We start from the raw sequence: 11,635 nt of genomic DNA on the forward strand, positions 1-11,635 counted from the left end.
GACTTGGTTCCAGCTTCAAACCACCAGAACTACTGCATCTAAGCATTTCTATGCTGTTCCAAAGCTAATAAGGCTGAATATTGAGTGTAGTGCTGAAAATTCACATATTGTCACTTTTTCACTTCTCTCGCTGAGAAAACGCTTTTTTGGTCTCTAACATTCAAAACTCATGAAACTCAAAATTTAGACTTGGTTCCAGCTTCAAACCACCAGAACTACTGCATCTAAGCATTTCTATGCTGTTCCAAAGCTAATAAGGCTGAATATTGAGTGTAGTGCTGAAAATTCACATATTGTCACTTTTTCACTTCTCTCGCTGAGAAAACGCTTTTTTGGTCTCTAACATTCAAAACTCATGAAACTCAAAATTTAGACTTGGTTCCAGCTTCAAACCACCAGAACTACTGCATCTAAGCATTTCTATGCTGTTCCAAAGCTAATAAGGCTGAATATTGAGTGTAGTGCTGAAAATTCACATATTGTCACTTTTTCACTTCTCTCGCTGAGAAAACGCTTTTTTGGTCTCTAACATTCAAAACTCATGAAACTCAAAATTTAGACTTGGTTCCAGCTTCAAACCACCAGAACTACTGCATCTAAGCATTTCTATGCTGTTCCAAAGCTAATAAGGCTGAATATTGAGTGTAGTGCTGAAAATTCACATATTGTCACTTTTTCACTTCTCTCGCTGAGAAAACGCTTTTTTGGTCTCTAACATTCAAAACTCATGAAACTCAAAATTTAGACTTGGTTCCAGCTTCAAACCACCAGAACTACTGCATCTAAGCATTTCTATGCTGTTCCAAAGCTAATAAGGCTGAATATTGAGTGTAGTGCTGAAAATTCACATATTGTCACTTTTTCACTTCTCTCGCTGAGAAAACGCTTTTTTGGTCTCTAACATTCAAAACTCATGAAACTCAAAATTTAGACTTGGTTCCAGCTTCAAACCACCAGAACTACTGCATCTAAGCATTTCTATGCTGTTCCAAAGCTAATAAGGCTGAATATTGAGTGTAGTGCTGAAAATTCACATATTGTCACTTTTTCACTTCTCTCGCTGAGAAAACGCTTTTTTGGTCTCTAACATTCAAAACTCATGAAACTCAAAATTTAGACTTGGTTCCAGCTTCAAACCACCAGAACTACTGCATCTAAGCATTTCTATGCTGTTCCAAAGCTAATAAGGCTGAATATTGAGTGTAGTGCTGAAAATTCACATATTGTCACTTTTTCACTTCTCTCGCTGAGAAAACGCTTTTTTGGTCTCTAACATTCAAAACTCATGAAACTCAAAATTTAGACTTGGTTCCAGCTTCAAACCACCAGAACTACTGCATCTAAGCATTTCTATGCTGTTCCAAAGCTAATAAGGCTGAATATTGAGTGTAGTGCTGAAAATTCACATATTGTCACTTTTTCACTTCTCTCGCTGAGAAAAGGTCTCTAACATTCAAAACTCATGAAACTCAAAATTTAGACTTGGTTCCAGCTTCAAACCACCAGAACTACTGCATCTAAGCATTTCTATGCTGTTCCAAAGCTAATAAGGCTGAATATTGAGTGTAGTGCTGAAAATTCACATATTGTCACTTTTTCACTTCTCTCGCTGAGAAAACGCTTTTTTGGTCTCTAACATTCAAAACTCATGAAACTCAAAATTTAGACTTGGTTCCAGCTTCAAACCACCAGAACTACTGCATCTAAGCATTTCTATGCTGTTCCAAAGCTAATAAGGCTGAATATTGAGTGTAGTGCTGAAAATTCACATATTGTCACTTTTTCACTTCTCTCGCTGAGAAAACGCTTTTTTGGTCTCTAACATTCAAAACTCATGAAACTCAAAATTTAGACTTGGTTCCAGCTTCAAACCACCAGAACTACTGCATCTAAGCATTTCTATGCTGTTCCAAAGCTAATAAGGCTGAATATTGAGTGTAGTGCTGAAAATTCACATATTGTCACTTTTTCACTTCTCTCGCTGAGAAAACGCTTTTTTGGTCTCTAACATTCAAAACTCATGAAACTCAAAATTTAGACTTGGTTCCAGCTTCAAACCACCAGAACTACTGCATCTAAGCATTTCTATGCTGTTCCAAAGCTAATAAGGCTGAATATTGAGTGTAGTGCTGAAAATTCACATATTGTCACTTTTTCACTTCTCTCGCTGAGAAAACGCTTTTTTGGTCTCTAACATTCAAAACTCATGAAACTCAAAATTTAGACTTGGTTCCAGCTTCAAACCACCAGAACTACTGCATCTAAGCATTTCTATGCTGTTCCAAAGCTAATAAGGCTGAATATTGAGTGTAGTGCTGAAAATTCACATATTGTCACTTTTTCACTTCTCTCGCTGAGAAAACGCTTTTTTGGTCTCTAACATTCAAAACTCATGAAACTCAAAATTTAGACTTGGTTCCAGCTTCAAACCACCAGAACTACTGCATCTAAGCATTTCTATGCTGTTCCAAAGCTAATAAGGCTGAATATTGAGTGTAGTGCTGAAAATTCACATATTGTCACTTTTTCACTTCTCTCGCTGAGAAAACGCTTTTTTGGTCTCTAACATTCAAAACTCATGAAACTCAAAATTTAGACTTGGTTCCAGCTTCAAACCACCAGAACTACTGCATCTAAGCATTTCTATGCTGTTCCAAAGCTAATAAGGCTGAATATTGAGTGTAGTGCTGAAAATTCACATATTGTCACTTTTTCACTTCTCTCGCTGAGAAAACGCTTTTTTGGTCTCTAACATTCAAAACTCATGAAACTCAAAATTTAGACTTGGTTCCAGCTTCAAACCACCAGAACTACTGCATCTAAGCATTTCTATGCTGTTCCAAAGCTAATAAGGCTGAATATTGAGTGTAGTGCTGAAAATTCACATATTGTCACTTTTTCACTTCTCTCGCTGAGAAAACGCTTTTTTGGTCTCTAACATTCAAAACTCATGAAACTCAAAATTTAGACTTGGTTCCAGCTTCAAACCACCAGAACTACTGCATCTAAGCATTTCTATGCTGTTCCAAAGCTAATAAGGCTGAATATTGAGTGTAGTGCTGAAAATTCACATATTGTCACTTTTTCACTTCTCTCGCTGAGAAAACGCTTTTTTGGTCTCTAACATTCAAAACTCATGAAACTCAAAATTTAGACTTGGTTCCAGCTTCAAACCACCAGAACTACTGCATCTAAGCATTTCTATGCTGTTCCAAAGCTAATAAGGCTGAATATTGAGTGTAGTGCTGAAAATTCACATATTGTCACTTTTTCACTTCTCTCGCTGAGAAAACGCTTTTTTGGTCTCTAACATTCAAAACTCATGAAACTCAAAATTTAGACTTGGTTCCAGCTTCAAACCACCAGAACTACTGCATCTAAGCATTTCTATGCTGTTCCAAAGCTAATAAGGCTGAATATTGAGTGTAGTGCTGAAAATTCACATATTGTCACTTTTTCACTTCTCTCGCTGAGAAAACGCTTTTTTGGTCTCTAACATTCAAAACTCATGAAACTCAAAATTTAGACTTGGTTCCAGCTTCAAACCACCAGAACTACTGCATCTAAGCATTTCTATGCTGTTCCAAAGCTAATAAGGCTGAATATTGAGTGTAGTGCTGAAAATTCACATATTGTCACTTTTTCACTTCTCTCGCTGAGAAAACGCTTTTTTGGTCTCTAACATTCAAAACTCATGAAACTCAAAATTTAGACTTGGTTCCAGCTTCAAACCACCAGAACTACTGCATCTAAGCATTTCTATGCTGTTCCAAAGCTAATAAGGCTGAATATTGAGTGTAGTGCTGAAAATTCACATATTGTCACTTTTTCACTTCTCTCGCTGAGAAAACGCTTTTTTGGTCTCTAACATTCAAAACTCATGAAACTCAAAATTTAGACTTGGTTCCAGCTTCAAACCACCAGAACTACTGCATCTAAGCATTTCTATGCTGTTCCAAAGCTAATAAGGCTGAATATTGAGTGTAGTGCTGAAAATTCACATATTGTCACTTTTTCACTTCTCTCGCTGAGAAAACGCTTTTTTGGTCTCTAACATTCAAAACTCATGAAACTCAAAATTTAGACTTGGTTCCAGCTTCAAACCACCAGAACTACTGCATCTAAGCATTTCTATGCTGTTCCAAAGCTAATAAGGCTGAATATTGAGTGTAGTGCTGAAAATTCACATATTGTCACTTTTTCACTTCTCTCGCTGAGAAAACGCTTTTTTGGTCTCTAACATTCAAAACTCATGAAACTCAAAATTTAGACTTGGTTCCAGCTTCAAACCACCAGAACTACTGCATCTAAGCATTTCTATGCTGTTCCAAAGCTAATAAGGCTGAATATTGAGTGTAGTGCTGAAAATTCACATATTGTCACTTTTTCACTTCTCTCGCTGAGAAAACGCTTTTTTGGTCTCTAACATTCAAAACTCATGAAACTCAAAATTTAGACTTGGTTCCAGCTTCAAACCACCAGAACTACTGCATCTCAACATTTCTATGCTGTTCCAAAGCTAATAAGGCTGAATATTGAGTGTAGTGCTGAAAATTCACATATTGTCACTTTTTCACTTCTCTCGCTGAGAAAACGCTTTTTTGGTCTCTAACATTCAAAACTCATGAAACTCAAAATTTAGACTTGGTTCCAGCTTCAAACCACCAGAACTACTGCATCTAAGCATTTCTATGCTGTTCCAAAGCTAATAAGGCTGAATATTGAGTGTAGTGCTGAAAATTCACATATTGTCACTTTTTCACTTCTCTCGCTGAGAAAACGCTTTTTTGGTCTCTAACATTCAAAACTCATGAAACTCAAAATTTAGACTTGGTTCCAGCTTCAAACCACCAGAACTACTGCATCTAAGCATTTCTATGCTGTTCCAAAGCTAATAAGGCTGAATATTGAGTGTAGTGCTGAAAATTCACATATTGTCACTTTTTCACTTCTCTCGCTGAGAAAACGCTTTTTTGGTCTCTAACATTCAAAACTCATGAAACTCAAAATTTAGACTTGGTTCCAGCTTCAAACCACCAGAACTACTGCATCTAAGCATTTCTATGCTGTTCCAAAGCTAATAAGGCTGAATATTGAGTGTAGTGCTGAAAATTCACATATTGTCACTTTTTCACTTCTCTCGCTGAGAAAACGCTTTTTTGGTCTCTAACATTCAAAACTCATGAAACTCAAAATTTAGACTTGGTTCCAGCTTCAAACCACCAGAACTACTGCATCTAAGCATTTCTATGCTGTTCCAAAGCTAATAAGGCTGAATATTGAGTGTAGTGCTGAAAATTCACATATTGTCACTTTTTCACTTCTCTCGCTGAGAAAACGCTTTTTTGGTCTCTAACATTCAAAACTCATGAAACTCAAAATTTAGACTTGGTTCCAGCTTCAAACCACCAGAACTACTGCATCTAAGCATTTCTATGCTGTTCCAAAGCTAATAAGGCTGAATATTGAGTGTAGTGCTGAAAATTCACATATTGTCACTTTTTCACTTCTCTCGCTGAGAAAACGCTTTTTTGGTCTCTAACATTCAAAACTCATGAAACTCAAAATTTAGACTTGGTTCCAGCTTCAAACCACCAGAACTACTGCATCTAAGCATTTCTATGCTGTTCCAAAGCTAATAAGGCTGAATATTGAGTGTAGTGCTGAAAATTCACATATTGTCACTTTTTCACTTCTCTCGCTGAGAAAACGCTTTTTTGGTCTCTAACATTCAAAACTCATGAAACTCAAAATTTAGACTTGGTTCCAGCTTCAAACCACCAGAACTACTGCATCTAAGCATTTCTATGCTGTTCCAAAGCTAATAAGGCTGAATATTGAGTGTAGTGCTGAAAATTCACATATTGTCACTTTTTCACTTCTCTCGCTGAGAAAACGCTTTTTTGGTCTCTAACATTCAAAACTCATGAAACTCAAAATTTAGACTTGGTTCCAGCTTCAAACCACCAGAACTACTGCATCTAAGCATTTCTATGCTGTTCCAAAGCTAATAAGGCTGAATATTGAGTGTAGTGCTGAAAATTCACATATTGTCACTTTTTCACTTCTCTCGCTGAGAAAACGCTTTTTTGGTCTCTAACATTCAAAACTCATGAAACTCAAAATTTAGACTTGGTTCCAGCTTCAAACCACCAGAACTACTGCATCTAAGCATTTCTATGCTGTTCCAAAGCTAATAAGGCTGAATATTGAGTGTAGTGCTGAAAATTCACATATTGTCACTTTTTCACTTCTCTCGCTGAGAAAACGCTTTTTTGGTCTCTAACATTCAAAACTCATGAAACTCAAAATTTAGACTTGGTTCCAGCTTCAAACCACCAGAACTACTGCATCTAAGCATTTCTATGCTGTTCCAAAGCTAATAAGGCTGAATATTGAGTGTAGTGCTGAAAATTCACATATTGTCACTTTTTCACTTCTCTCGCTGAGAAAACGCTTTTTTGGTCTCTAACATTCAAAACTCATGAAACTCAAAATTTAGACTTGGTTCCAGCTTCAAACCACCAGAACTACTGCATCTAAGCATTTCTATGCTGTTCCAAAGCTAATAAGGCTGAATATTGAGTGTAGTGCTGAAAATTCACATATTGTCACTTTTTCACTTCTCTCGCTGAGAAAACGCTTTTTTGGTCTCTAACATTCAAAACTCATGAAACTCAAAATTTAGACTTGGTTCCAGCTTCAAACCACCAGAACTACTGCATCTAAGCATTTCTATGCTGTTCCAAAGCTAATAAGGCTGAATATTGAGTGTAGTGCTGAAAATTCACATATTGTCACTTTTTCACTTCTCTCGCTGAGAAAACGCTTTTTTGGTCTCTAACATTCAAAACTCATGAAACTCAAAATTTAGACTTGGTTCCAGCTTCAAACCACCAGAACTACTGCATCTAAGCATTTCTATGCTGTTCCAAAGCTAATAAGGCTGAATATTGAGTGTAGTGCTGAAAATTCACATATTGTCACTTTTTCACTTCTCTCGCTGAGAAAACGCTTTTTTGGTCTCTAACATTCAAAACTCATGAAACTCAAAATTTAGACTTGGTTCCAGCTTCAAACCACCAGAACTACTGCATCTAAGCATTTCTATGCTGTTCCAAAGCTAATAAGGCTGAATATTGAGTGTAGTGCTGAAAATTCACATATTGTCACTTTTTCACTTCTCTCGCTGAGAAAACGCTTTTTTGGTCTCTAACATTCAAAACTCATGAAACTCAAAATTTAGACTTGGTTCCAGCTTCAAACCACCAGAACTACTGCATCTAAGCATTTCTATGCTGTTCCAAAGCTAATAAGGCTGAATATTGAGTGTAGTGCTGAAAATTCACATATTGTCACTTTTTCACTTCTCTCGCTGAGAAAACGCTTTTTTGGTCTCTAACATTCAAAACTCATGAAACTCAAAATTTAGACTTGGTTCCAGCTTCAAACCACCAGAACTACTGCATCTAAGCATTTCTATGCTGTTCCAAAGCTAATAAGGCTGAATATTGAGTGTAGTGCTGAAAATTCACATATTGTCACTTTTTCACTTCTCTCGCTGAGAAAACGCTTTTTTGGTCTCTAACATTCAAAACTCATGAAACTCAAAATTTAGACTTGGTTCCAGCTTCAAACCACCAGAACTACTGCATCTAAGCATTTCTATGCTGTTCCAAAGCTAATAAGGCTGAATATTGAGTGTAGTGCTGAAAATTCACATATTGTCACTTTTTCACTTCTCTCGCTGAGAAAACGCTTTTTTGGTCTCTAACATTCAAAACTCATGAAACTCAAAATTTAGACTTGGTTCCAGCTTCAAACCACCAGAACTACTGCATCTAAGCATTTCTATGCTGTTCCAAAGCTAATAAGGCTGAATATTGAGTGTAGTGCTGAAAATTCACATATTGTCACTTTTTCACTTCTCTCGCTGAGAAAACGCTTTTTTGGTCTCTAACATTCAAAACTCATGAAACTCAAAATTTAGACTTGGTTCCAGCTTCAAACCACCAGAACTACTGCATCTAAGCATTTCTATGCTGTTCCAAAGCTAATAAGGCTGAATATTGAGTGTAGTGCTGAAAATTCACATATTGTCACTTTTTCACTTCTCTCGCTGAGAAAACGCTTTTTTGGTCTCTAACATTCAAAACTCATGAAACTCAAAATTTAGACTTGGTTCCAGCTTCAAACCACCAGAACTACTGCATCTAAGCATTTCTATGCTGTTCCAAAGCTAATAAGGCTGAATATTGAGTGTAGTGCTGAAAATTCACATATTGTCACTTTTTCACTTCTCTCGCTGAGAAAACGCTTTTTTGGTCTCTAACATTCAAAACTCATGAAACTCAAAATTTAGACTTGGTTCCAGCTTCAAACCACCAGAACTACTGCATCTAAGCATTTCTATGCTGTTCCAAAGCTAATAAGGCTGAATATTGAGTGTAGTGCTGAAAATTCACATATTGTCACTTTTTCACTTCTCTCGCTGAGAAAACGCTTTTTTGGTCTCTAACATTCAAAACTCATGAAACTCAAAATTTAGACTTGGTTCCAGCTTCAAACCACCAGAACTACTGCATCTAAGCATTTCTATGCTGTTCCAAAGCTAATAAGGCTGAATATTGAGTGTAGTGCTGAAAATTCACATATTGTCACTTTTTCACTTCTCTCGCTGAGAAAACGCTTTTTTGGTCTCTAACATTCAAAACTCATGAAACTCAAAATTTAGACTTGGTTCCAGCTTCAAACCACCAGAACTACTGCATCTAAGCATTTCTATGCTGTTCCAAAGCTAATAAGGCTGAATATTGAGTGTAGTGCTGAAAATTCACATATTGTCACTTTTTCACTTCTCTCGCTGAGAAAACGCTTTTTTGGTCTCTAACATTCAAAACTCATGAAACTCAAAATTTAGACTTGGTTCCAGCTTCAAACCACCAGAACTACTGCATCTAAGCATTTCTATGCTGTTCCAAAGCTAATAAGGCTGAATATTGAGTGTAGTGCTGAAAATTCACATATTGTCACTTTTTCACTTCTCTCGCTGAGAAAACGCTTTTTTGGTCTCTAACATTCAAAACTCATGAAACTCAAAATTTAGACTTGGTTCCAGCTTCAAACCACCAGAACTACTGCATCTAAGCATTTCTATGCTGTTCCAAAGCTAATAAGGCTGAATATTGAGTGTAGTGCTGAAAATTCACATATTGTCACTTTTTCACTTCTCTCGCTGAGAAAACGCTTTTTTGGTCTCTAACATTCAAAACTCATGAAACTCAAAATTTAGACTTGGTTCCAGCTTCAAACCACCAGAACTACTGCATCTAAGCATTTCTATGCTGTTCCAAAGCTAATAAGGCTGAATATTGAGTGTAGTGCTGAAAATTCACATATTGTCACTTTTTCACTTCTCTCGCTGAGAAAACGCTTTTTTGGTCTCTAACATTCAAAACTCATGAAACTCAAAATTTAGACTTGGTTCCAGCTTCAAACCACCAGAACTACTGCATCTCAACATTTCTATGCTGTTCCAAAGCTAATAAGGCTGAATATTGAGTGTAGTGCTGAAAATTCACATATTGTCACTTTTTCACTTCTCTCGCTGAGAAAACGCTTTTTTGGTCTCTAACATTCAAAACTCATGAAACTCAAAATTTAGACTTGGTTCCAGCTTCAAACCACCAGAACTACTGCATCTAAGCATTTCTATGCTGTTCCAAAGCTAATAAGGCTGAATATTGAGTGTAGTGCTGAAAATTCACATATTGTCACTTTTTCACTTCTCTCGCTGAGAAAACGCTTTTTTGGTCTCTAACATTCAAAACTCATGAAACTCAAAATTTAGACTTGGTTCCAGCTTCAAACCACCAGAACTACTGCATCTAAGCATTTCTATGCTGTTCCAAAGCTAATAAGGCTGAATATTGAGTGTAGTGCTGAAAATTCACATATTGTCACTTTTTCACTTCTCTCGCTGAGAAAACGCTTTTTTGGTCTCTAACATTCAAAACTCATGAAACTCAAAATTTAGACTTGGTTCCAGCTTCAAACCACCAGAACTACTGCATCTAAGCATTTCTATGCTGTTCCAAAGCTAATAAGGCTGAATATTGAGTGTAGTGCTGAAAATTCACATATTGTCACTTTTTCACTTCTCTCGCTGAGAAAACGCTTTTTTGGTCTCTAACATTCAAAACTCATGAAACTCAAAATTTAGACTTGGTTCCAGCTTCAAACCACCAGAACTACTGCATCTAAGCATTTCTATGCTGTTCCAAAGCTAATAAGGCTGAATATTGAGTGTAGTGCTGAAAATTCACATATTGTCACTTTTTCACTTCTCTCGCTGAGAAAACGCTTTTTTGGTCTCTAACATTCAAAACTCATGAAACTCAAAATTTAGACTTGGTTCCAGCTTCAAACCACCAGAACTACTGCATCTCAACATTTCTATGCTGTTCCAAAGCTAATAAGGCTGAATATTGAGTGTAGTGCTGAAAATTCACATATTGTCACTTTTTCACTTCTCTCGCTGAGAAAACGCTTTTTTGGTCTCTAACATTCAAAACTCATGAAACTCAAAATTTAGACTTGGTTCCAGCTTCAAACCACCAGAACTACTGCATCTAAGCATTTCTATGCTGTTCCAAAGCTAATAAGGCTGAATATTGAGTGTAGTGCTGAAAATTCACATATTGTCACTTTTTCACTTCTCTCGCTGAGAAAACGCTTTTTTGGTCTCTAACATTCAAAACTCATGAAACTCAAAATTTAGACTTGGTTCCAGCTTCAAACCACCAGAACTACTGCATCTAAGCATTTCTATGCTGTTCCAAAGCTAATAAGGCTGAATATTGAGTGTAGTGCTGAAAATTCACATATTGTCACTTTTTCACTTCTCTCGCTGAGAAAACGCTTTTTTGGTCTCTAACATTCAAAACTCATGAAACTCAAAATTTAGACTTGGTTCCAGCTTCAAACCACCAGAACTACTGCATCTCAACATTTCTATGCTGTTCCAAAGCTAATAAGGCTGAATATTGAGTGTAGTGCTGAAAATTCACATATTGTCACTTTTTCACTTCTCTCGCTGAGAAAACGCTTTTTTGGTCTCTAACATTCAAAACTCATGAAACTCAAAATTTAGACTTGGTTCCAGCTTCAAACCACCAGAACTACTGCATCTCAACATTTCTATGCTGTTCCAAAGCTAATAAGGCTGAATATTGAGTGTAGTGCTGAAAATTCACATATTGTCACTTTTTCACTTCTCTCGCTGAGAAAACGCTTTTTTGGTCTCTAACATTCAAAACTCATGAAACTCAAAATTTAGACTTGGTTCCAGCTTCAAACCACCAGAACTACTGCATCTAAGCATTTCTATGCTGTTCCAAAGCTAATAAGGCTGAATATTGAGTGTAGTGCTGAAAATTCACATATTGTCACTTTTTCACTTCTCTCGCTGAGAAAACGCTTTTTTGGTCTCTAACATTCAAAACTCATGAAACTCAAAATTTAGACTTGGTTCCAGCTTCAAACCACCAGAACTACTGCATCTCAACATTTCTATGCTGTTCCAAAGCTAATAAGGCTGAATATTGAGTGTAGTGCTGAAAATTCACATATTGTC

Source organism: Xiphophorus couchianus, chromosome 11 (genome assembly GCF_001444195.1).
Source record: "Xiphophorus couchianus chromosome 11, X_couchianus-1.0, whole genome shotgun sequence".
Taxonomy (NCBI): domain Eukaryota; kingdom Metazoa; phylum Chordata; class Actinopteri; order Cyprinodontiformes; family Poeciliidae; genus Xiphophorus; species Xiphophorus couchianus.